General features: G+C 40.8%; 1 long non-coding RNA gene across 1 annotated transcript in view; it reads left to right on the top strand.

The window, feature by feature from the left end:
- The first annotated feature begins 10,425 nt into the window (after positions 1-10,425).
- The window catches only part of LOC118559660, a 51,538-nt gene continuing 39,803 nt past the window's right edge, over positions 10,426-22,160 (top strand). Inside the window, exon 1 of the long non-coding RNA XR_004928953.1 lies at positions 10,426-10,645. This is a non-coding gene — a long non-coding RNA (uncharacterized LOC118559660). The remainder of the gene's footprint in view (positions 10,646-22,160) is intronic.

Raw genomic sequence — 22,160 nt, 5'->3', positions numbered from 1 at the left:
CAAGCACCAGCCTCTTTTTTAAAGTGTCCAGTGGTGTCATTCTTACTTAATCATGACAGATTGATCTCCAGCCCTGTCCTCATCACCACCCACACCTGTGTTAATGGAGCAATCACTGAAACCATGTTAGCTGGTCCTTTTAAGGCAGGGCTGCAATGACTCTGAAATGTGTTTTGGGGGATAAAGTTCATTTTCTAGGCAAATATTGACCTTGCAATTAATTGCTGTTACGCTGATCACTCTTTATAACATTCTGGAGTATATGCAAATTGCCGTTATAAAAACTGATGCAGTAGACTTTGTAAATATTAACATTTGAATCTTACTCAATACTTCTGGCCATGACTGTACGTGCTTTTAAATGTAGAAGCTCATTACCTGTCTCACCCCCACCAGGTGTGCTCTGTCACCACCTCTTCCATATATGGGCAAGAGAACCAGCGCACAGCGCCCTACTTCCTGGACAGCAGCCCCGGCTACAATCTGAAGAGACCAAGAGTGGAGAAAAAAACAGTTAAAGCAGCTGTGCTGTCCTCGCCCTGAGTTTTCCTGATTTATTTTTTTTTTCAGCAGCTAGACAGCCAGATAACGACGCTCAAATAACCAAACTTCTTTCTCTCTTTAGTTTATTGAAGAGTGACCTCTGACCTCTGCCATCGCTTTAGCCATCGTAAACTGTAACAAACCAGGCTTTGGATTAGCAACAAACATTACAAATCAGTCACTCTTGCTGCAAGCTAAAATAAAACATTTTCATAACTTTAGCGTACAATTATTTACACCTCAGTTAAATAAGGTAAAAAGACAATTATTGTTTTCCCAATTAACCAATACTTACGAACAAATCTCGTCTGAAACACAACGTGAAAGATAGTAATCAGCCCACAACTGCTCGGTGCTCACTGAGCTCTATTATACACTGGATTGATGATTGGCCCTAAAAATTGAAGTCAACGGCCGCCATCTTGCTACTCCCTACTCTCACAGAATCTCACAGGATTTGGTTGCAACAACAAGCCGTTTTCTGGCTGTGTGAAAACATTTCACAGGTAATTCTACAGTCAGTGGATGTACTAACACTATCAACTACTAGGAAATTCAATTCAATTCAATTCAATTCAATTTTATTTATATAGCGCCAAATCATGAAACATGTCATCTCAAGGCACTTTACAAAGTCAAGTTCAATCATATTATACAGATGATGATTATACAGAAATGATGTGCTGAAATATTTTAGATGTTATTCATATTAAATATATACATATATGTATATAAGTATGTGAATATGTATATATGTATATATATTTAAAAATATGTTTTTGTGTATTGTTATTTATATACTTATAAATGGTATATATATATATATTTAAATAAATAAAATGCAAAATATTTCAGCACATGACTTTCTCAGTACTTGATAGTTTTAGAACGTAACATAAAAGTATTTGGCATTTAACATTTTAAAAGTTTTAAGCCCCCCTGAACATGAGAAAATCCTCGTTATTTGATGCTGTAGCGCACATATTCCCTAGTAACTGGAGGAAAATAGGGAGTACCAATATGGCGGCTGGTGGCTTCACAGTGACTCGTTCTAACAGCGGCTATTAGCACTCCAGTGTATAATAGAGATCAGTGATCAAAACCGACTCATACAAAAAAAAAACAACCTGCATAGAGCAGCAGCTTTTACATTAATCTCTTTCTTTTTTTATACATTTACCCAACTCAACTGTACAGTATTTATCCTCTTTTTAATCTTAAATTAATGAACGTGAACCATTCAAATTGACAAAGTATCACATAAAGCTATAAAATTAATTTTTAAACAGCCCACACACATAAAATGGTGTATATGAATTATTTTAAATCACATTTCAATCATGTTTGTTAATCATTCATTAAATTACTGTCTCTCAATAACTCAAAAGCACACTGTTGCTTGTTTTAGCTCATAAAACCAGCTCGCTTAACTATATAGCATTAGTTGGCATATAGTAATAGTACAAATCACATGCAGCAATAGCTCAAATTAACACATAATTTACACAAAACTAAATTTATTACATCCTCAATTCACTCATATACCTTCATCTGTCTCCAGCTGGTTTTAAACATCGTCTCCAAGCATAACAATATAACAAAGATACTTTCTCCATGAAATCAGTGAGCAATCAGCCAGAATCAGCAGTAGTTAGCATGCTATGCTAAGCGCTAATCATCATTACTCACCGCAGTTTTCACTCGACAAAACACAACAACACGGTGATGTCCCGCAACCAGAAACCCTCCTGGCAGGTGCAGATAATCTCCTAGGATCAATAACTCAAGATATAACACAGTTTTAATCAGTATTTACTTAGTAACTAGTTATATTGACGCCTCCTGTTCTAACTCTCTCTAAACTGCAGTAACGGCATCAGCGCAAAGAGAAAAAAGACAAAAGAAGAAGCGCGTAGAGCTTGTAGTTGTGAATACGCTCCCTGCTGGCAGAAATATGGAACTACAACAGAAACAAACTATTGAATTTTACAAATAATACAAAATTAATATTCTGCCTTTTTTTTAGGTCACAAGGGAAGTGAGGAAAGCTTTTCCAAATATTCCAGCCATCAGCTTTTTTACATCAAAAAGAACCTGGAAAAGGAAAGAGTTGCTCTGGGTGAACAAATACTGACGGCATCAGGTAGGACCAGGCAGGGATTTTAGGGCTAAATATTGCCATGTAGAGCTAATATATAGAATATGCAACTAGAGTATATTGCAAAGTGGTAAACCTTGTTTCAGTGTCTAAGCTCTGTTTAGGGAGATGCTACAAAATCTGCTGGCCACGCCCACATTAAGACATTTATGTCATGTGGAATATGAAACGTATGGAAGTGATAAAAGCCGACTATTTGATGACATTTATAGTTACATAGAGACAAAGAAAAAGAAACTTCATGTCCTGTTAAATCCCCAAAGAATGTTTTTTAGCCTGTGGAACAAGCAGTGATCAGGTAATGCTCCACAATAACCACACTAAAATGTTTTCACTTCAATTAGATTTTATTTCTATAGCGCCAGTTCACAACACGTCATCTCAAGGCTCTTTACAAAGTCACATTCAATCAGATCCTAAAAAGTAGCTCTCAGTGTTTCCAGTCCAGAGTGCATGTAGGAGGGAAACATTTGGTACTAAAACGCCTCTCACTGCATGGCAGAAATTGTGGCATTAAGCACATCTGTGGTCAGAAGCTTTGGGCATTACTTAGACTTAGACTTAGACTTAGACTTTCTTTATTGTCATTTTGTATACACAGAGTGCATACAGAACGAAATTTCGTTTTCACACAGCTCAGAAAGATTGCAGTAACTCTACATGATACCTTGCAGTGAATTACAGTACAGGATCAAGTGCAGTGATAAATCGCAGTCGCTTACAGGATATGTTTCAATTGACTTCCGGATAAAGTGCAGCAGTGAACAGTAGGCAGTTGAAATGTAAACAATGTAAAACAAATGTAAACAAATATGCAGTAAGGTGCAGCAGTGATTTAAAAGTAGACAGTTGCATTGTAAACAGTTTTGCAGTACGTTTCTGGGTAAGGTGCAGCAGCAATTTTGCTGCAGTTCTACTTCATGTGTTTTAATGAGAAATAAACAGATTTTCTTCTTCTGTGTTTGATTCATTTGCTGCTCATTCTCTTCTGTTCCTCTGATCAATTTTCTTTGAGTTAATTTCATTAAGTTTCCCAGTAGCTGAGCTGATGTGGCGGCCATCTTACCTGGGGCTGACTCCCAGATTTTAATCATTTATTGATTTGATAAAAACTCATTTTCTGGAACATAGCTTGAGCCGTTCTGTAGTTGTTCAATAACCAAATGTGAGAATGAAAAGATGAAGCCAGCAAAAGCCACCTCCTTGTCCCCTAATGTGTATATTCTTTAAGTTGTTGTGCAGATCCAGGGACACGTGTGGCAGATGGTTCCATGAGCCGTGCCTAGGCTGACAAGAAGATGTCCTGAAAGCTCTGAGGGAATCCAGCTGGAACCGTCTATTGTGTTGTTGGAACCAAAGTTCTGTGGCAGCAAACTATGGAAATGTTCTTCATCATTTCAACATTTTATACTTACCTGTTTCTAGTTCAGCTTTTTCTGGACCTTGTTTTATTTTCTGTGTAATTAGTATGTACATAGTGTGGCAATGTAAAGCTCAGCAGTTTTGATCAATAGAATTGTAAAGTCACATGTTGATGAGCTTTAAATGTGAAATTCCACATCATATCTTAATGAAATGTGTTGAGTAACATCTGGAGGTGTTCTCCTGTCAAGCTGAATCCAAATTGTCCACTGAACACGTACTAAAGGTTTACTAGCAACATTGACAGCAAGCTAACATGTGAACTGTGGAGCTGGAATGTTCCAGATGCTGGAAAAGTGCAGAAATCAACGTTCCAGAGCCGTTGTTCAGGAACCAGAAGCTGCTCTCACATCAGTTTTAGTCCAGATGTTTGTGTTGCACTAAAAGCTGAAAAGATGAAAGCCATGAGTTGCTTTTAAAAGCAGAAGCTTCATGTTTCTACTGTGCTGTGTGTGATGTGTTGCCAACAATCAATGAGATTCATGGAAGGAAAGAACGTCTGAGTCGCTGCTTTGATTTTCTTTTGCAGCTTTTCTCTGACTTCTAACTTCAGCTTTAAGCAACAGTTCTGGTTGCTGCTGAAGCTCAGAAATCTGATCCACACTTGGAGCTTTTTACTAAAAGCCATTTTCCATCAATACACACAGAACTGTTAGAGGCTTTTTCTTTGTGCTTACAAATCAAATGGAGTTGATTTAGATCAAGTCCTGCTGGGTGCGCTCCATTGAGCCCACCTGAACACCACTGGATGGGAGGAGTGAAGATTTCAGAGCTTTTCCTCTAAAGAAGCACAGCTCTTCACAGCTCTGAGAGACATTTTCTTCACAAATCCCAGTCAGTGGCATCTGCAGACCTGATCACATCCAAACATCCCATTTTTCAGGACTCAATCATTTCATCTGTGCAATTGTTCCAGCTGCTGTGGGAAGAATCCAGCTGTGAACATCTGGAGCTTTAATGTACCGCTTCTCTCCTCCCAAACATCCAGCCTCCACCTGTGGAGAACAGCTGGAAAACAGCTGCAGGTGGAAAGAAGGAGTTTGGACCAAGCTGCCTCCTCTCTGCTCTTTTCTCTGACTCTGACTTTAAATTCACTTTGATGGTTTGAAATGAAATCAGGGTTTCAACCTGGATCTTCAGAACATCCTCAGCTGATGCTGATTTTAACCAGAGACTGTCCACACTCTGCTCAGCAGCACTAAAATAAGGAGAAATAATTCTCTAGGAGCTCTAGTAATAATCTGCATTAGAACAACGGCTCATTTTAGCAGCAGCAGTGTGCTGATATTAAGGACTACAGTTTACTTTGTTACTTTGATGGATTTTTATCATTATTTGGTCTTAGTTTGTGTTTTTAGTGGATTCTTGGTTTTTATCTTGTTTTTCTGTTTCTGTTTTGATGCCATAATTCCAGCAAAGCATCAACTAATTGTTGTTTAGTGTTAAAGGGCTAAAAATGGTTAAAGTGCAGATTGTCATGTGATCAGCAGCTCCTTGCAGCTACTGAGCCTCTGACCTGCTGTGGAAGCAGAAAGGATGGACTTAGTTTTTCACTCACTGCTTCAGGGTTCTGCTTCTGGTTCTGTTCACTAAATAATGACCCAATGGAATCTGTGCTGCTGTTGTGTTTCCCTCATTTTAAGAGCTGCTGAGGAACAGATGATCTTTTATTCATGTCCTGATAAATGAAAGCTTAGAACTGACTGTGGTTCTGCTCACTTTTTACCATCACTGACATGTTTGGATCATTTAAAAACGCAGCAAATGGGTTTAATAATCAGACATCATGCAGTTTATCTTTTCACCACCAGAGGGAGACAAATCTCCAGCAATGAAGAGTCCAGTTGGTTCCCAGTCAAAGCAGGTTGTGGTTCCATCAGAGCTGAACAGAACCTGGATCAGCAGAACAACAATGAAGCCATTTAAACAGCAGCAGAGTGTTTGTGTTCACACTGGGAGTCATGAGAAGGCTTCATGTCTTCAGACGTCAGCAGGTGAACTTTCCTCTGACTCCCACTCAGCCAGACCAGTCTGAGCAGTTCCTGCAGCAGGAAGCAACCAGCAGCTCTGTTCTCTGGGCTCATTTCTCCTCAGGACGCCATCAGGAAACATTTTCAGCACAACTTCTCTCCTTTCTCATCAAGACTTTATCAACCTGCCTCTGATATCACTGCAGACGCTCTGCTGACTGTTTTAGTCTGAAAGAAAAACTACAAACCAGGTGAGCTGTGACGTCATCAGAGGATCAGAGCTGATGTGCAGATGAATGATTTGTGTTTCCTCTGCAGGTGAAGGTAGAAAGTGTTTCTGAGCTCTAGAACTACACTGAACAGAACTAGAAACATGAACTTGCAGAGAAATAGTTCCTGTTTTGCTGCTTTGAGCAGAGCCGTGCATGGAGCCAACGTGATGTAGCAGAAAGTAGCAGCGTTCACATGCAGCCCTACCCTGAGAAAGGCATCTAGCTTCAACAGACTCGCTCCATCATGTCAGAAGTAATGTGGAACATTTAGATCCAAGACTAAAACTACAGCCAGCTTTATGTTCTGTTCTCCAGTTTTTAGACCCAGTACCATCCCAGCTTTATTTATAGAGCACTTTCAGCACCACAGAACCAAATTACTCTATATGAATAAACAGCAGCCATATGATAACATGACAAGACATTAAACTTTAAAACTTGAACACATTTTTACTCTTTGGCCTAAAACACAGCATGAAACTTCTTCTTTTTACAGTTAAATTAATGTTGATTTTATTATTTTAACAGTTTTTCTTTTGTCATGTGCAGCTGTGATTGTTTTAAAGTGTTTTAATAAAAAAGTAAGCATATTAAAACCAAAATGACCAAAAATAAATAAACAGCCCTATGCTAAAATAATACAATAATAAAATCTGTAAAAAATAAAGTTAAAGTAAAGAGAATCAAAATGTTATTAATGATAATCAGAACAGTTTAAAGTCTCTGATGGTGTCAGAGGTCAATGAGAATAGATGGTTTTATAAATGAATGAGAAACACAGGGAGGAGAACTGTCTGATGTCCAAGGGAAGGTTGTTTCATAATTCTAGATCTGCTGCAGCTAAAGCTCAGTCACCCTGAGCTTAAGCTTCATCTTTGGCTGACTCAGGATCAGCTGATCAGTGGCCTGAGGGAACAGAGGATGTGCAGGATGTACTAGTTCAGACAGCTAATGTGTGGCAAGGCCATTTAGAGCTTTAGAAGCAGATAAAAACATTTTAAAATGAATCCTAAAATGTTCAGGCAGCCAGTGCAGAGAGACTAAAATAACAGAAATGTGGTCAAAGCTTCATGTTTCATAGAGTCTAGCTGACCACTGATCTAGATCCTCACAGTTCTGGACTAAAAATGATGTTTTCTGTCTGCATGAAGCTGTAGCATATTGTGACTGATGCGCTCATTGATATTATGGACACACTGACTCAGTGAGTGCAGTGAGCCAGGCTCAGCAGCAACATGGAGATTACAAGTCACATGTAGTCAGCATGGATGTTAGGAGATGCTGGAGAACTCTAGAATCTGACCTGTTGGCATCAGATGGAGGAGAAATAATAGTGGCTGAAAATGGATCCTTGAGGAACCCCACGTTTCATTTTTGTTGGTCCAGATTTATATTTATTTACCAAATGACACAAAGTTATCCATGTCTGCCAAATATGGTGTGAACCAGTTTAGCCCAGAACCAGATAATCCAGCCAGTGTTCTAGTTGGATCATCAACATGTTGTGATGAACTGTGTTCAGCAGAACTGAGATCCAGTAGAACCAACAGAGGAGTTCTGGAGCCATTCCAGTCAAGATGAGCATCATTGTAAACGTTTAGCAGTGCAGTCTCTGTGCTGTGGTCTGAAGCCTGACTAGAAATCACTGAAGAGATTCATTTCATCAGAAAGTCATACATTTGTTCATCAGAACCATTTTCAATGATCTTTTCCAGAACCAGTGGATTAGTTCTGGTCCTGTAGGGACTTATTATCCATGGATCTAGAGTTGGTTTCTCTAACAGAGGTTTGATCTCTGCAGTTTTCAGCCTTTAGAAAACAAACTAACTGGAGGGAAGTATTTACTATCTGTAATATTTCAGGGGCATCACAGCTAAAAACTGCTTTTAGAAACTCAGAGGGAACAAATCCAGGCAGCAAGTTGTGGATTTTCTGTTCTGATGTGTTTCTGTCAAGAAGACATAATTCAGTTTGTTAAAGTCATTTAGATGCTGTAATGATTGTGGAGGCTCAGGAGACATCAGCAGGTTCTCAGAGGTGGAGATAGATGGTGCTGGTCTCCATCAGGAGGGATGATTGGTGAGCTGTTGGTCAGCCTGTCAACAATAGCAAACAAAGTTCTGCTATTATTAGTGTTTTTATTGCTGAGATCAGAGAAATAGAACTGCCTCGCTGGTTTTAACTCCACAAACTCACATCATGATGGTAAGATCTGTTTCACTTCAATCATTTCTCTGACTGATCAACACTCTGTAGACATGAAGTTTTCTGCATCACTGATGAGGAACCTTCAGGACATCTGAGAACAAGAACAAGGCAGAAACATGGAACTTATTCATGATTATGTGTTTATGAATCATAATACAGATTAAAATAATTCAGGTTAACATTATTCCAGTACAGTGACTACATGTGGGGATAATAGCTCATCACATGTGGGTCAGGAAAATGTCCAACAGTGAAGCAAAGAATCTGGTTTAATAGTGAGGAACACATTCAGACTGATGTTCTAGGCTGAGCAGAAGAACGTCAGAGTTTCTCATGGAGATCCTGCAGGGAGCAGCTTGTCTTCTCAGTCTGTTCCTCAGAGTCAGACTGGTCCCTCTTTCTGGAGAAAAGAACCAGAGTTTCTCTGAATTCACTGTTAGCAGACAGTTAAACTGAGTTTTTACATCACCTGCTTTCTAGGTAGCACCAGGTTCTTCAGCAGAACAGCAGAGATGAGTCTGAGAACCAGAAGGCAGTCAGATCTGAACTCCTCCCACTAACCTACCTGTCCTGCCTCCATCACAGCTGAAGCTCCGCCTCCTTCCAGGTAGCAGCTCACCTGTGTCTCAGTGGTTCAGATCTTGTTCTTCAGCACTTTGGACCGTCTGAACAAACTGTAAGTTTGCTTTGTTTCCTACCAGAACTTTGTCTTGAGGAACTTTCCTCTTTGTTTCTGCTCTCTGATGTCTGGAGAACATGTTCACTTCTGATTTCAGCACAAAGTTTCATCTCTGCTGTCTGAAGACTAATCTATGAGAGATGGTGTTTAATTTGTCTTAATCTGAATTATCTAAGTGCTAGAATCAAAAATAATGTTCACTGTTTTTTTTTGCTTTTGTTTTTTTCAAAAAGAACAAACATTTTTAGTTCCTGGTCCTAAACCGTCGTCTGTGGTTCTGTAACTCCTTTTAGTCTTTCCAGTCAAACTGGAATCACTGCATTCCTTCAACATCATCCTTTAGTTTATGTTTTTTCTCAAGGTCTGGAAACTCAAACATGTTTCCAGACTATACACTTGAATTAGTTTAAATCTGATTTTCATTGTAGTAAAATGTGAACAAATAGTTTAATCTTCTTTATTAAACTCCTCCCAGCACCTAAAATCTAACACGTCTGTTTGTAGTTCTTTCTTCAATGTCCTCTGAAAACTAACCAGTGATAATGATTCTGATGCTTTGAGCTCTGATGATCTTCTGCTGCATAAACCATCAGCTGAAATGGTTTCATGTGTTGAACTGAGTCAATGTGATGGACTGAAGCTTCCAGTCAGAGTGAATCAGTGTCAGTGGATGAAATGTTGCTCCATGGCTCCATCTAGTGGACTGATAGTAGAAGTACAGCAGCTGATGGCAGCTTCCTCTGCCTCTCACTGCTGTCTGACTGCATTCAACTGACACTGATATGAAGCAGAGAAGAAGAGCCAATCAGAGGAGGAGCAGCTGATCTTTTTCCAGCACTAATGATGTAAAGGATGATGAGAGTTGATGTGCAGATGAATGATTTGTGTTTCCTCTGCAGGTGAAGGTAGAAAGTGTGTGTGAGCTGATGTGGATGTGAATTCAGCAGCATGGATCAGTGTGAGGACAGAGAGGAGGGAGTCCCTCCCTCTAAAACCACTCTGTGTGGGGAAGCTGAGAGCCAGAGCCACGCTCAGAGGTGAGATCAGCATCTCTAAGTCCAGAGGCCTTTTCACACAGCGTTCTCACCATATCAGGCCAGAAGAGACCAAGTGGTCCTGAAGCTGCTGCTGTTCCTCTTTGCTGCTTCATCCAGACTGAACAGAGCAGCTCAGCATGGTACCAGTGGGTTCTGACAAACAGCAAGTCAGTGTTGCACAACCAGCTGGTCCATCTATGGAGGTATTAAAACAAGTATTCTTCTTACAGAATGCTTGAGAGACTAAAATGTAAACATCAACCAGAACCAGAACCCAGCTGTGTGTCCTTTAAGAGCAACAGGTCAAGGACTCCTCCTCCTGACTTCAAATCTTCAGGACCTGCGTCCTCAGAGAGGTGAGCTGTATCTAACTGCTGTAACTGTGGAAACTGAGTCAGTCTGAAATGTTTTTATTCCAACATGTGTTTAACGTGAGCTCAGCTCTTTTTCCCACATTTCTATGTTCATATGTGAAGCGGTGTGTGTTGGATGTTCTCCAGAACCACAGCAGTGAAAGTGGAAAGAATGGATGTTGTTGGAGGCGTCCTGGATGCTGCTACATCATGTTTAACAGCTCTGATCTGTTTGCTTTTGGGCCTCATTGATTAGTCGCCATCATTAAACACTTTTCTCTGCTTAAAGTCAAAGATTTAGTTTGGACTGGAGCTCATTCTGATTGGTTCTGTTCCATGTTAATGAGCTAACTGGACTCTTTAGTCCCTCTCCCATATTAATAGTGATTGAATCAAATCCAACTGTTCTGTAGAACCCTGTTCTATTCCTATGCACCAGTAAAAGTCCCTGAACCTAAAGCTTCTTCATTATGATACAAACATCTTATGATTATTTTTCTTCATATTAAAGTTAATGGTATTTAAATTATTTTTTATGGAGTTTTGAAAAATTAACAGTTTATTCAACTTGGAGTTCAGTAAATTTTCTTGACAATGAACCTTTCCCAGAAAACTTTATTACTGAACTTTCCCCTAAAATAACTGATAAATGATTAATTTAAACATAAAGAAAAATACACACTAATAAGATAATCCACAACATCTTAACTGGCTCCCCCAAAGATCCAAAAATTCCTAAAGAAAAATATACCCAAATTAAATTAGACGCTGCTCCTGAACTCTTTGGAGAGGAGGCAAAAGCTTGGTGTCTCTGTAGAGATAACACTTTGTAGTTTTAAACAAAGAAGTCCAGTGTGGTTTTCTGGTAACCAGTTTTTAGTTATTGTAGTTGGAACACACATAAATTGCCCGTTGTTTTGCTTCGTGTTTTCTTTTTTCGGGTGACAATGTATGTCTAACACTTAAAAACTGGCTTTTACACACAAGAATGCACAGAGAGTGCAGTAATCCAATGATCTTTACACATGCTGTTGCTATGGAGCTTTAAATGTCCTGCCCCACAAGTGATACATCCACATGATGGTAATTTCACTGGTTATAATCTCCACATGTGTCAATGATCGTCTAAACTGACTGGTCTGAGTAACGTACGTCAATCCAGGAGGAGGGAGGGTTTTAGAAATGAGCTATGGTGAATAACATTAGCTCTGGAGAAACTGTGGATCAACACAGTTGGTCAGCAGATGTGTCAATGAAAGGAGTAGGACCTAGATGGCCATCTTGAACCAAGAGTTTTTAAAATAGAAGGTAGGAACTGCACGACTTTGAAGTTAAAGTTACGTTCTGATAGGTCCCTGGTGACCAGTTGCCAGTTCTCCATAAAGATTTTGTGTAAAAATCTCTTAACTGGACATAAAGAAAGGAGGCGTGCTGACTAGCACAGCTCTACAGGTTCCAGAGCCTTCAGCATCTCAGGATGATTCAGATTTCTCTTAATTTGCCGTTTGCAGTTTAAAAAATCAACATTGGAATAGAGATGCAAGTAGCTCAAGGGCACAATTTGACATTTACACCGACAGAGGAATGGAAACCATAGCTACCCAATCTGATACGACAAGAGGGGCACATAAACATTTTAAACAAATACTAAAACCCTAATATATAAAATAAAACAAAGAGCCCCAAGTGCTTTTATCATTCATTATATAGTCTGTATGATTAACGTCATCCCAGCTTGAGGAAAGAAGCTTTAATTGTGGTGTGATGTCCCACATTTAATCGCTCCATAGCTCCTCCCAGAAGGGAGAAGTTCAAACAGGTCTCTGGCAGGATGCAAAGGGTCCTTAATGATGCTAAAGCCTAAGAGCTGACAGGATGATACACTCCTGTTACCATGACAACATGGAGCTTTTAAACTTCTTCACTGACCTCAGAGAAAGTGATGGACTCACCTTCCTCCAAGGACTCAGACTCTTCCTCCTCCATTGAAGACATGATGACCAGACTGAGGATATCCTTGGAGCGCTCCTTCCACCACACAACCAAAGTCCTAAGTCCAGGTCTGCAGTTCCCCCCAAACCAGACCCAGCCAGGATGGACCATCCTGTCCCTTTTAGACCCATCGGTTTACAGAACTTCCACTAGTTTCCCCACAGCCACCAGAATCCTCTCTGGGTAACCCTAGAGCAGGAGAAAGTTCAGCTCCTCTGCAGGAGTTTGTTTCCAGAACCCAAGCTGTCCATGGAGGTGAGTCCAAACATCTAGCTGGTACCAGTTAACCTCCTACACCAGCTCTGGTTCCTGACCCACCAGTGAGATGAACCTCCATGTCTCTAGATCCAGATGATCATCCCAGGAATTATAACACCCAGCTCCTCATCCTCACCTGTTACCCAACTCCTATAGAACCAGACCTCCCTGCAGATGGTGGCCCACATGGAGGGGGTTCTGTAGCTTCTTGGACCTGGATCCATCCAAGCTCAAGGAGTCAGAGCTAGAACATTAGATGCCCACTTCTGAACCCCTCCTGACCCCCACCCTGCAGCCATGGCTCCAGGGAGGTGTCAGATCGCTGTTTTGAGTTCAACATGCCATGGAGATCCGACCAGCCCAGAACACCATGGTACCAGGATCTCAGGAACCAACAGAACTGCTGTTTCTGCTCTAGAAACAAGGCTGGACTTTGTTCAGGAGGATCAATGATCAGGAACATGATGGAGGATTGGACCGGTTCTGATGGGAATCATTTAGAACATGAAGTTTATGATCTGTCTGGTTCTGTTGTGTCTCACAGCTCTTTATTTTTTTCAGTCGTATTTTAAAATAAAATAAAACTCTCTTAAACTATTATATTTTTATCTGACAGGACTCCTGAGACACTGACACATAAACATCAACCAGAACCAGAACCCAGCTGTGTGTCCTTTAAGAGCGACTGGTCAAAGGATGAGAACATCAACTTCAAACCTTCAGGACCTGCATCCTCAGAGAGGTGAGCTGTATCTAACTGCTGTAACTGTGGAAACTGAGTCAGTCTGAAATGTTTTCATTCCAACATGTGTTTAACGTGAGCTCAGCTCTTTTTCCCACATTTCTATGTTCATATGTGAAGCGGTGTGTGTTGGATGTTCTCCAGAACCACAGCAGTGAAAGTGGAAAGAATGGATGTTGTTGGAGGCGTCCTGGATGCTGCTACATCATGTTTAACAGCTCTGATCTGTTTGCTTTTGGGCCTCATTGATTAGTCGCCATCATTAAACACTTTTCTCTGCTTAAAGTCAAAGATTTAGTTTGGACTGGAGCTCACTCTGATTGGTTCTGTTCCATGTTAATGAGCTAACTGGACTCTTTAGTCCCTCTCCCATATTCATAGTGATTGAATCAAATCCAACATGGAACCAACTGGACTTTCTTTCTTTGTTCCTGAACCGTTTTGTCATCGTATCTGAAAGTCTTCCTCAGTTTTAGTGACTGAAGAGTTTCAGTTCTTCTCAGCTGGAGCTGGAACAATCACTGGGATCAGAACCAGAGACTTGGTGTTGTTCCCTCACAGGAGTTTAGAGCTGCAGTTGTTCTTCAGCTCTTAAATATCTCTATGGATTTATTACATTTCAGTTGAGCTTCAGACAAGTTAGCAGAACTGCAGCAACTCATTAAAATGGGTCCAGAAATGCTCTGGTCCAAATGCTTCTCTAGATTTTTCTTCAACAGCTTTATTGATACTTTGGGAAACTAATAAAATCCTGATTTCACTGCAAGGAATCATGTTGTGATATTTTAGCCAATCACCACCCTAGTATGGACCGGTCTCCTCAGTCGGGGTCTGAGGTTCTGGAAATGACCCGTTCCATTTCTTTAAGAGCCAAGAACAGAAACCCAGTTCCTCCCAGTGAGCTCTCAGATGTTCCAGTTCTATCTGCAGACAGAGGTTTGATCCGTTATCTCCAGAAATCAGCTGCCCTGTTCTTATGAAAACACCTTCATATCTTCATGTCTGGAGTGTTGATGCTGATCAGGAGGTTCTGCTGCTTCCTGGCTCCATGTCAGACTAATGTAGCGCCCCCTTGCCTACGTTACTGGCAAAACATCCAAAATCATGTAAAATAACCAAATATGGGACGCCCTGAGTTCTTATCATTAAAAGATGATAAAACTGTAGTCGTTGTTATCAGATTAGTTATGAGTTTCCGTATAAATGCCTTGTAAATATACTCATTTTTTACCCAAGAAGAAATCTGTTAATGAAATAATGAATTGACACAGTAAATGTCTTTCTTCTTTTTACTTATGAAAATATACTTCAAATGAAATTACCCGGAATTTAGATAAATGAAATATCTTACATTTGTAAATAAACCATAAACACACTCGAAGAAGTGGGCACAACTTAAAATAACTCAAATTACCTGTATATCAATGTACAGTCAATAAGGAATGTGTCTTAACTCAAAACCTTACAATTAAAGTTTCCCTTTAAAGTTCAAAAATCAAACCCTTGTTGTCCATCAGTCACTTTCAGGGCATTAACAAACAAACACAATAAGCAAAATCATCCAAGTCACTAGTAAATCCTAAGCTATGCCGGCTTTATAATAACTAAAATGACCCAAAAGTACCCGTTGCAGGCCTGAACGTCGCTTGTGTGCGTGGAGGCCTGGAAACTTAAATACTGGCCGCTTCACTCAATGAGCAAACAAAATAAATTGACTCGTTGTGTCGGAAGGTGAAGAGTAGAGCGTTCATGTGCTCACAGCATGGACCTGTCGTGGCTCGTGGCTCCGCACGTGCCTCCTGCATGGACTCCCGCAGCACTGAATCCCCCGGTCCCCACCGTGTAGTCGATCTCGGTCGTCTTTTCCAAACGAAACCACAACTCTTCCAAGACGATTCTCGCATCCAGATTCACAAAGAACAGCAGTCGTGTAGCTCACCAACGTGATAGCGAACCCTCCTCGCTGTCTTTTAACCTAGGGTGACCAGACGTCCCCGTTTTCCGGGGACTGTCCCCGTTTTGGACCACCTGTCCCCGGCTAAAGCTGTCCCCGGAAATGTCCCCGATTTTACCGAGGGGGAAATTGTGTTGCGGTAGCTGGTTGCGCTGCTGATAATATAAAGACGAGGAACAGAGCGCACCACTAGATGGCGGTAATGATCCTTTTGGATGTCAGATGCCATTAAAACACGAAGAGGAAGAAGAAGAAGACGAGCGCACCACTTTTAAAACAGAAGAAGAAGAAGCGAAACGTCGTCAACTGGGGGCAACTGATGGGGAGCTGCTGTGTTATGGTGTTTTAATCGATTCATTTTATTTGGATCAAGCTGATCCTGTGAGAAATGTTTTTTTTTTTTTTCCAGGTTAAAAAATAATCAATAAAAAGTAAGACAAGACCACGAGTTGCTGCCCACATGAGTAAAAGACACTCAGATAAAATGTAACAGAATGATTGAAAACTCTTTGTAAGGCGCTAATCTGGTACGCCGGTTCTCCAGGGATCAACAAGGGTTCGTCTAAAGATGTTTTAGAACTGATTGGTGACCTTTTACTTTATATTTCAGATAGTTAGTTATTAGTAGAGTTATTACAAGTTGTTTTGCTGATTTATGGTTGTGATTTATGAGCATAGACTTCCAGGCTTAGGTTTAGCTTTTCTACTGCTCAGTTTGGATTTATGAAAGTTCCTCATGAAAAAATAGGAGTCAGTAACAGGAGAACTGAATGAGAAAATATTTACATGATCTGAGAATGATGGAGGAAGAGATAACTGCCTGTTTAAGGTTAATTTATTATGTTGTTTTTGCTTGTATCTCCTAGTATTGTGGTAATTAGCATTTTTTCTATTTAATCAGAGGAAATAATAATAATAATAATAATAATAATAATAATAATAATAATAATAATAATAATAATAATAATAATAATAATAATTGGACATTTTCATGTTGTACAATCTAATGTTTTTGGAAGTGATTTTAAATATATAATGTCTCTGTTTTAGAATAATGTAAGATTGATACAAGAGGTGAAAGGAAGAGAATAGGAAGACAGTAAGGCGATTAAATGAGAGTGGAGGAAAATAGGAATATTGATGTAAAGAATGATTGACGAGAAGGGAGAAATATTTACTTAGAGTATTAATAAAGTTCAAGTGATAAAGCTCTCACATGATATACTCAGGTTTGAGCTGAGAAGCCCAATTGTCTGAGGATATAACCTCTTTCTGAGTCTCTGCACTGAACATGAGTTTCACTGCACTTCCCTAGCTGTGGCACAATAAAGAGGCAGTTTAGGTTTTTTTTCTTGTGTTTTAAAAATTTCAGTTCTGCACATAATATATCCTCTTCTCCTCTTATTTTATCCAGACCTCTGGATATCGTGGCTGATGGCTCTTCAGACACAGAAGGCCTTCAAGAAACCAGAGATAAACTCATGTTAGCTGACTCACTGACCGGAGTTAACTCACCTTATAGGAGCAAACAATATACTCACACATCAGCTACTACCATACACATACACATAATGTAGTTATACACACTTTATGTAAGTTTATACATGCTCATGCTGCACTACACACACAATCACTTGCATTCATGTCAAGGGGTTTTCCAAGTCTGTGCCTTTGTTTTACCTCACATCACCACAATCCATTGGACAATGTCTTGTTCCAAACAGGCTCTATGCACTATGTGCTCTATGTGCTTATAGCCCATTATGGGAGAAATTAATCTGCTTTGTGATGCACAGAACCCTTATGTGGTCAGTTGACAGTAAGAAACATATATCATCCTTTACCAGCGGGCTTGACTGCTACTTTTTGATGTTAATGCAGAAAAACCTATTTCTCATAGGTATGTAGACGTGAACAGAATGAGTATTTGTTGCACTTTTTTAAAAGGTTCAGGAACTCTGTCTCCACAGACAGCCACAGGCTAAATGTTTGTATTTACTGGTTTTTCTTTTCCTCATGTCACTCTCCCCTTAGGGGGTGGCAGAGCTCTTTGAGCCCCACAAAATTGAAAAACCCTGCTAACCACTCTGGACCCCTCCACACCCACCACTTTGCCCCAACCCAGAGACACAGTTCTAGTTTCTATTAATAACACTATTTATTGATTTTATTAATCTTAGGATGCACTAAAGGTCTGGAGAGGCACATTCCTGTCTTTTACACTTGATTTTTATTGTTTAAATATTAATAAACATGTAAAAATAAATGAAACCATTACTGTCCCCGTTTCCTAATTTCATCTTGATTAGATGTATTGATTTTTATCCACGAGCAAGAAATGTCCCCAGATTTGATTTTAGAAATCTGGTCACCTTATTTTAACCAAGCGTGCTCTCGCGTGCGTCGCGTCGGTTTTCACAACAGTCCAGGTTGCGACTTCTTGAAACAACAGAGGAAAAGTGTCCCACCGCACATAACTAAAGTCCACTGCTTTTATAAATGTTCTGGCCGAACACTTGACTGCAGCTGCCTTTCCTTAGCTAGGAAAAGTCTTTGCTTAGCACATGCTAACTGGGAGGAGCAACCGAGCAGACTGACTCCTTTTTCCCCTCCGTCGAACTCTCTCCTCTTTCCTTCCCTTCCCATTACGTCACAGTTCAAGGATCAGTATCCTTAACCAATTACAAATTAGTAAAATAATTTGGCAATTATTAAATACGGAAATAAAATACAAATTTATACATAACAAAGGCATTTGACATAGGAATATTACTAGTGTTTGGAAATTGCTTTTTTTTTTATTTTTAACGTCACTTGAATTTAAATGAATGAACCCAAAATACAACACGGGCTACACTAACAGTGGATCACATTTCCACGACCCACTGGGAAATAGCTGGTAGAGCCAGTCTGACCCATCAAGACTTGGTTCCTGTGTGCGTTGTGAGAGCAGTTCAGCAGGGAAGGAAAGCTTCATCATGTGGTTGGTGGAACCAAGCTGAGCTGAAGTGGACCATCAGAAGTTCTGCTAGTTCTTAGTGGATCAGCAGGAACATTAAACATCTCCAACTACCTGGATCCTCTGGTTCTCTGCTCACATCCAGATGTCCTTCATGGACCTTTACCTTCTGATTGTCTCTGTGTGGACAGATATAATGTGAGCTCACTGGCTTCCAGGGACCTACAGGATCCATTTTAAAATACTCACCATCACATCCAGGACAGAACCTTACATGGACACACAGCCACATATCTCAGACCTCCACCAGGTCCACACCACCTCAGATCTAGTCATCAGAACCTGCTGGATGTCCCACACACTGTCCTGAAGACCTGTGTGGACAGAACCTTCACCTCCACTGTCTCCAAGCTCTGGGTCACTGTCCCCACCAGCATCAGATCTGCTGACAGTGTGGACAGTTTGAAGTCCCAGTTCAAGACCCACTTTTTAAAATGTCTACTGGGTGGTTCTGGTCTTCATCCTTTTATTTCATCTTCCTCTTTTTAACTTATTTGTATCGTGTTAATTTGATGCTCAGTTTTTCTGTTTTAAGGACTTTTACTGTGAAGCTCTTGGTGATTTCATCTGTGAAAACTGCTGGATGAATATTTCCTTCCTTCCTAATTGTTCTGGTTCCTCCACAGAGTGGACCAGCAGAACTCAGAGGTTCCCAGAGGTCCGTCTGCCCGGCAGCATCAAACCCAGCTGGACTCCATATTTATGGTCTGTACATGTACAACAACTACTTTTCCATCGGTTCTGTTCAGTCGTCTCCATGCTGGACTTTGTGGACCAGTGGACCGTCAGTCTGTCCAACATGGTTCTGATGTTTGGATCCATGATCTCAGTCCGATGTGTCCTTCATATATTATTCTGTTCCAGCTGCTGGAGGACAACATTGTCACTTTTGTGAAGAAGGAGCTGAAGAAGATCCAGAAGGTTCTGAGTCCAGATGACCCAGACTGCTCAGAGAGTCAGAGAGATGATGAGGAGGTGTTGGAAGGTGAGGATGAAGAGCAGAGGAGGAGCAGCAGAGAGGCACTGATGAAGATCACTGTGAACTTCCTGAGGAAGATGAAGCAGGAGGAGCTGGCTGGCCGTCTGCAGAACAGTAAGAGGATTTCTACAAAGATTTAACCTGATGGATAAATCACACATTTACTGATAAAGAGATGTAATCACATTTATTCACATCATCTTCAGAAGATCATTTGGTGTCCTTCCTGATTTCACTTTTTCTGTTCATTTAGAACATTTTGCTGCAGTTTGTCAACATCAACTTAAATCTGGTCTGAAGGAGAAGTTCCAGTGTGTGTTTGAGGGGATCGCTAAAGCAGGAAGTCCAACCCTTCTGAACCAGATCTACACAGAGCTCTACATCACAGAGGGAGGGACTGGAGAGGTCAATGATGAACATGAGGTCAGACAGATTGAAACAGCATCCAGGAAACCACACAGACCAGAAACAACCATCAGACAAGAGGACATCTTTAAAGTCCCACCTGAAGGAGATCAACCAATCAGAACATTGATGACAAAGGGAGTGGCTGGCATTGGGAAAACAGTCTTAACCCAGAAGTACACTCTGGACTGGGCTGAAGACAAAGCCCACCAGAACATCCACTTCATATTTCCATTCACCTTCAGAGAGCTGAATGTGCTGAAAGAGAAAAAGTTCAGCTTGGTGGACCTTGTTCATCACTTCTTTACTGAAACCAAAGGAATCTGCAGCTTTGAAGACTTACAGGTTCTGTTCATCTTTGATGGTCTGGATGAGAGTCGACTTCCTCTGGACTTCCAGAACCAGGAGATCCTGACTGATGCTACAGAGTCCACCTCAGTGGATGTTCTGCTGACAAACCTCATCAGGGGGAAACTGCTTCCCTCTGCTCGCCTCTGGATAACCACACGACCTGCAGCAGCCAATCAGATCCCTCCTGAGTGTGTTGGCATGGTGACAGAGGTCAGAGGGTTCACTGACCCACAGAAGGAGGAGTACTTCAGGAAGAGATTCAAAGATGAGGAGAAGGCCAGGAGGATCATCTCCCACATGAAGACATCACGAAGCCTCCACATCATGTGCCACATCCCAGTCTTCTGCTGGATCACTGCTACGGTTCTGGAGGACGTGTTGGAGACCAGAGAGGGAGGAGAGCTGCCCAGCACCTTGACTGAGATGTACATCCACTTCCTGGTGGTTCAGACCAAAGTGAAGAAGGTCAAGTATGATGGAGGAGCTGAAACAGATCCACACTGGAGTCCAGAGAGCAGGAAGATGATTGAGTCTCTGGGAAAACTGGCTTTTGATCAGCTGCAGACAGGAAACCTGATCTTCTATGAATCAGACCTGACAGAGTGTGGCATCGATATCAGAGCAGCCTCAGTGTACTCAGGAGTGTTCACACAGATCTTTAGAGAGGAGAAAGGAGGACTGATCCAGAAAAAGGTGTTCTGCTTTGTTCATCTGAGTCTTCAGGAGTTTCTGGCTGCTCTTCATGTTCATCGGACCTTCATAAATCATAGTCTCAACCTGATGGAAGAAACACAAACATCTAAGAAGTCTTTATTTTCTAAGAAACCTAAACTAAAGTCTCTTCATCAGACAGCTGTTGATCAGGCCTTAGAGAGTCCAAATGGACACCTGGACTTGTTCCTCCGGTTCCTCCTGGGACTTTCACTGCAGACCAATCAGAGACTCCTACAAGGTCTGCTGACACAGACAGGAAGTAGCTCACAGACCAATCAGGAAACAGTTAAGTACATCAAGGAGAAGATCAGTGAGAATGTGTCTGCAGAAAAAAGCATCAATCTGTTCCACTGTCTGAATGAACTGAAGGATCGTTCTCTAGTGGAGGAGATCCAACAGTCTCTGAGTTCAGGAAGTCTCTCTACAGATAAACTGTCTCCTGCTCAGTGGTCAGCTCTGGGTTTCATGTTAGTGTCATCAGCAGAAGATCTGGATGTGTTTGACCTGAAGAAATACTTTGCTTCAGATGAGGTTCTCCTGAGGCTGCTGCCAGTGGTTAAAGCCTCCAACAAAGCTCTGTAAGGACACAGATTGTTGCTGCTTTTATTTCTGATAGTGAGAAATCTGCTAATGAGGTAAATATTGATTCATGTTGCTTCAGTTTATCTATAATGAACCAGTTCACAACAAAAGGCAACATAAAGACGTGTAAAATCAGACAGATCCATCAATATTTCCAAGGAGAACATTGGTGACTGTAAAGAAATCAACAATATTTCTGATGAATTGTTTAATAGCAGATTTTTCTCCCTGTCTCCTCAGACTGAGTGGCTGTAACCTCTCAGAGAGAAGCTGTGAAGCTCTGTCCTCAGTTCTCAGCTCCCAGTCCTCCAGTCTCAGAGAACTGGACCTGAGTAACAACAACCTGCAGGATTCAGGAGTGAAGCTTCTCTCTGCTGGACTGGAGAGTCCAAACTGCAAACTGGAAACTCTCAGGTACAAAGTTCTCCATCCTGTTAAAACCAGATTTCTGTCCAAATAATATGAAAAGTTCAGTGCAGTGCAAAATAATATGGTGCAAAAATGTAGTAAACATTCAGTTGT

The sequence above is a fragment of the Fundulus heteroclitus genome, unplaced genomic scaffold (assembly GCF_011125445.2).
Source record: "Fundulus heteroclitus isolate FHET01 unplaced genomic scaffold, MU-UCD_Fhet_4.1 scaffold_333, whole genome shotgun sequence".
Lineage (NCBI taxonomy): Eukaryota > Metazoa > Chordata > Actinopteri > Cyprinodontiformes > Fundulidae > Fundulus > Fundulus heteroclitus.
Note: the sequence above shows the minus strand (reverse complement) of the source record. Positions and strands in the feature narration are given on the sequence as shown.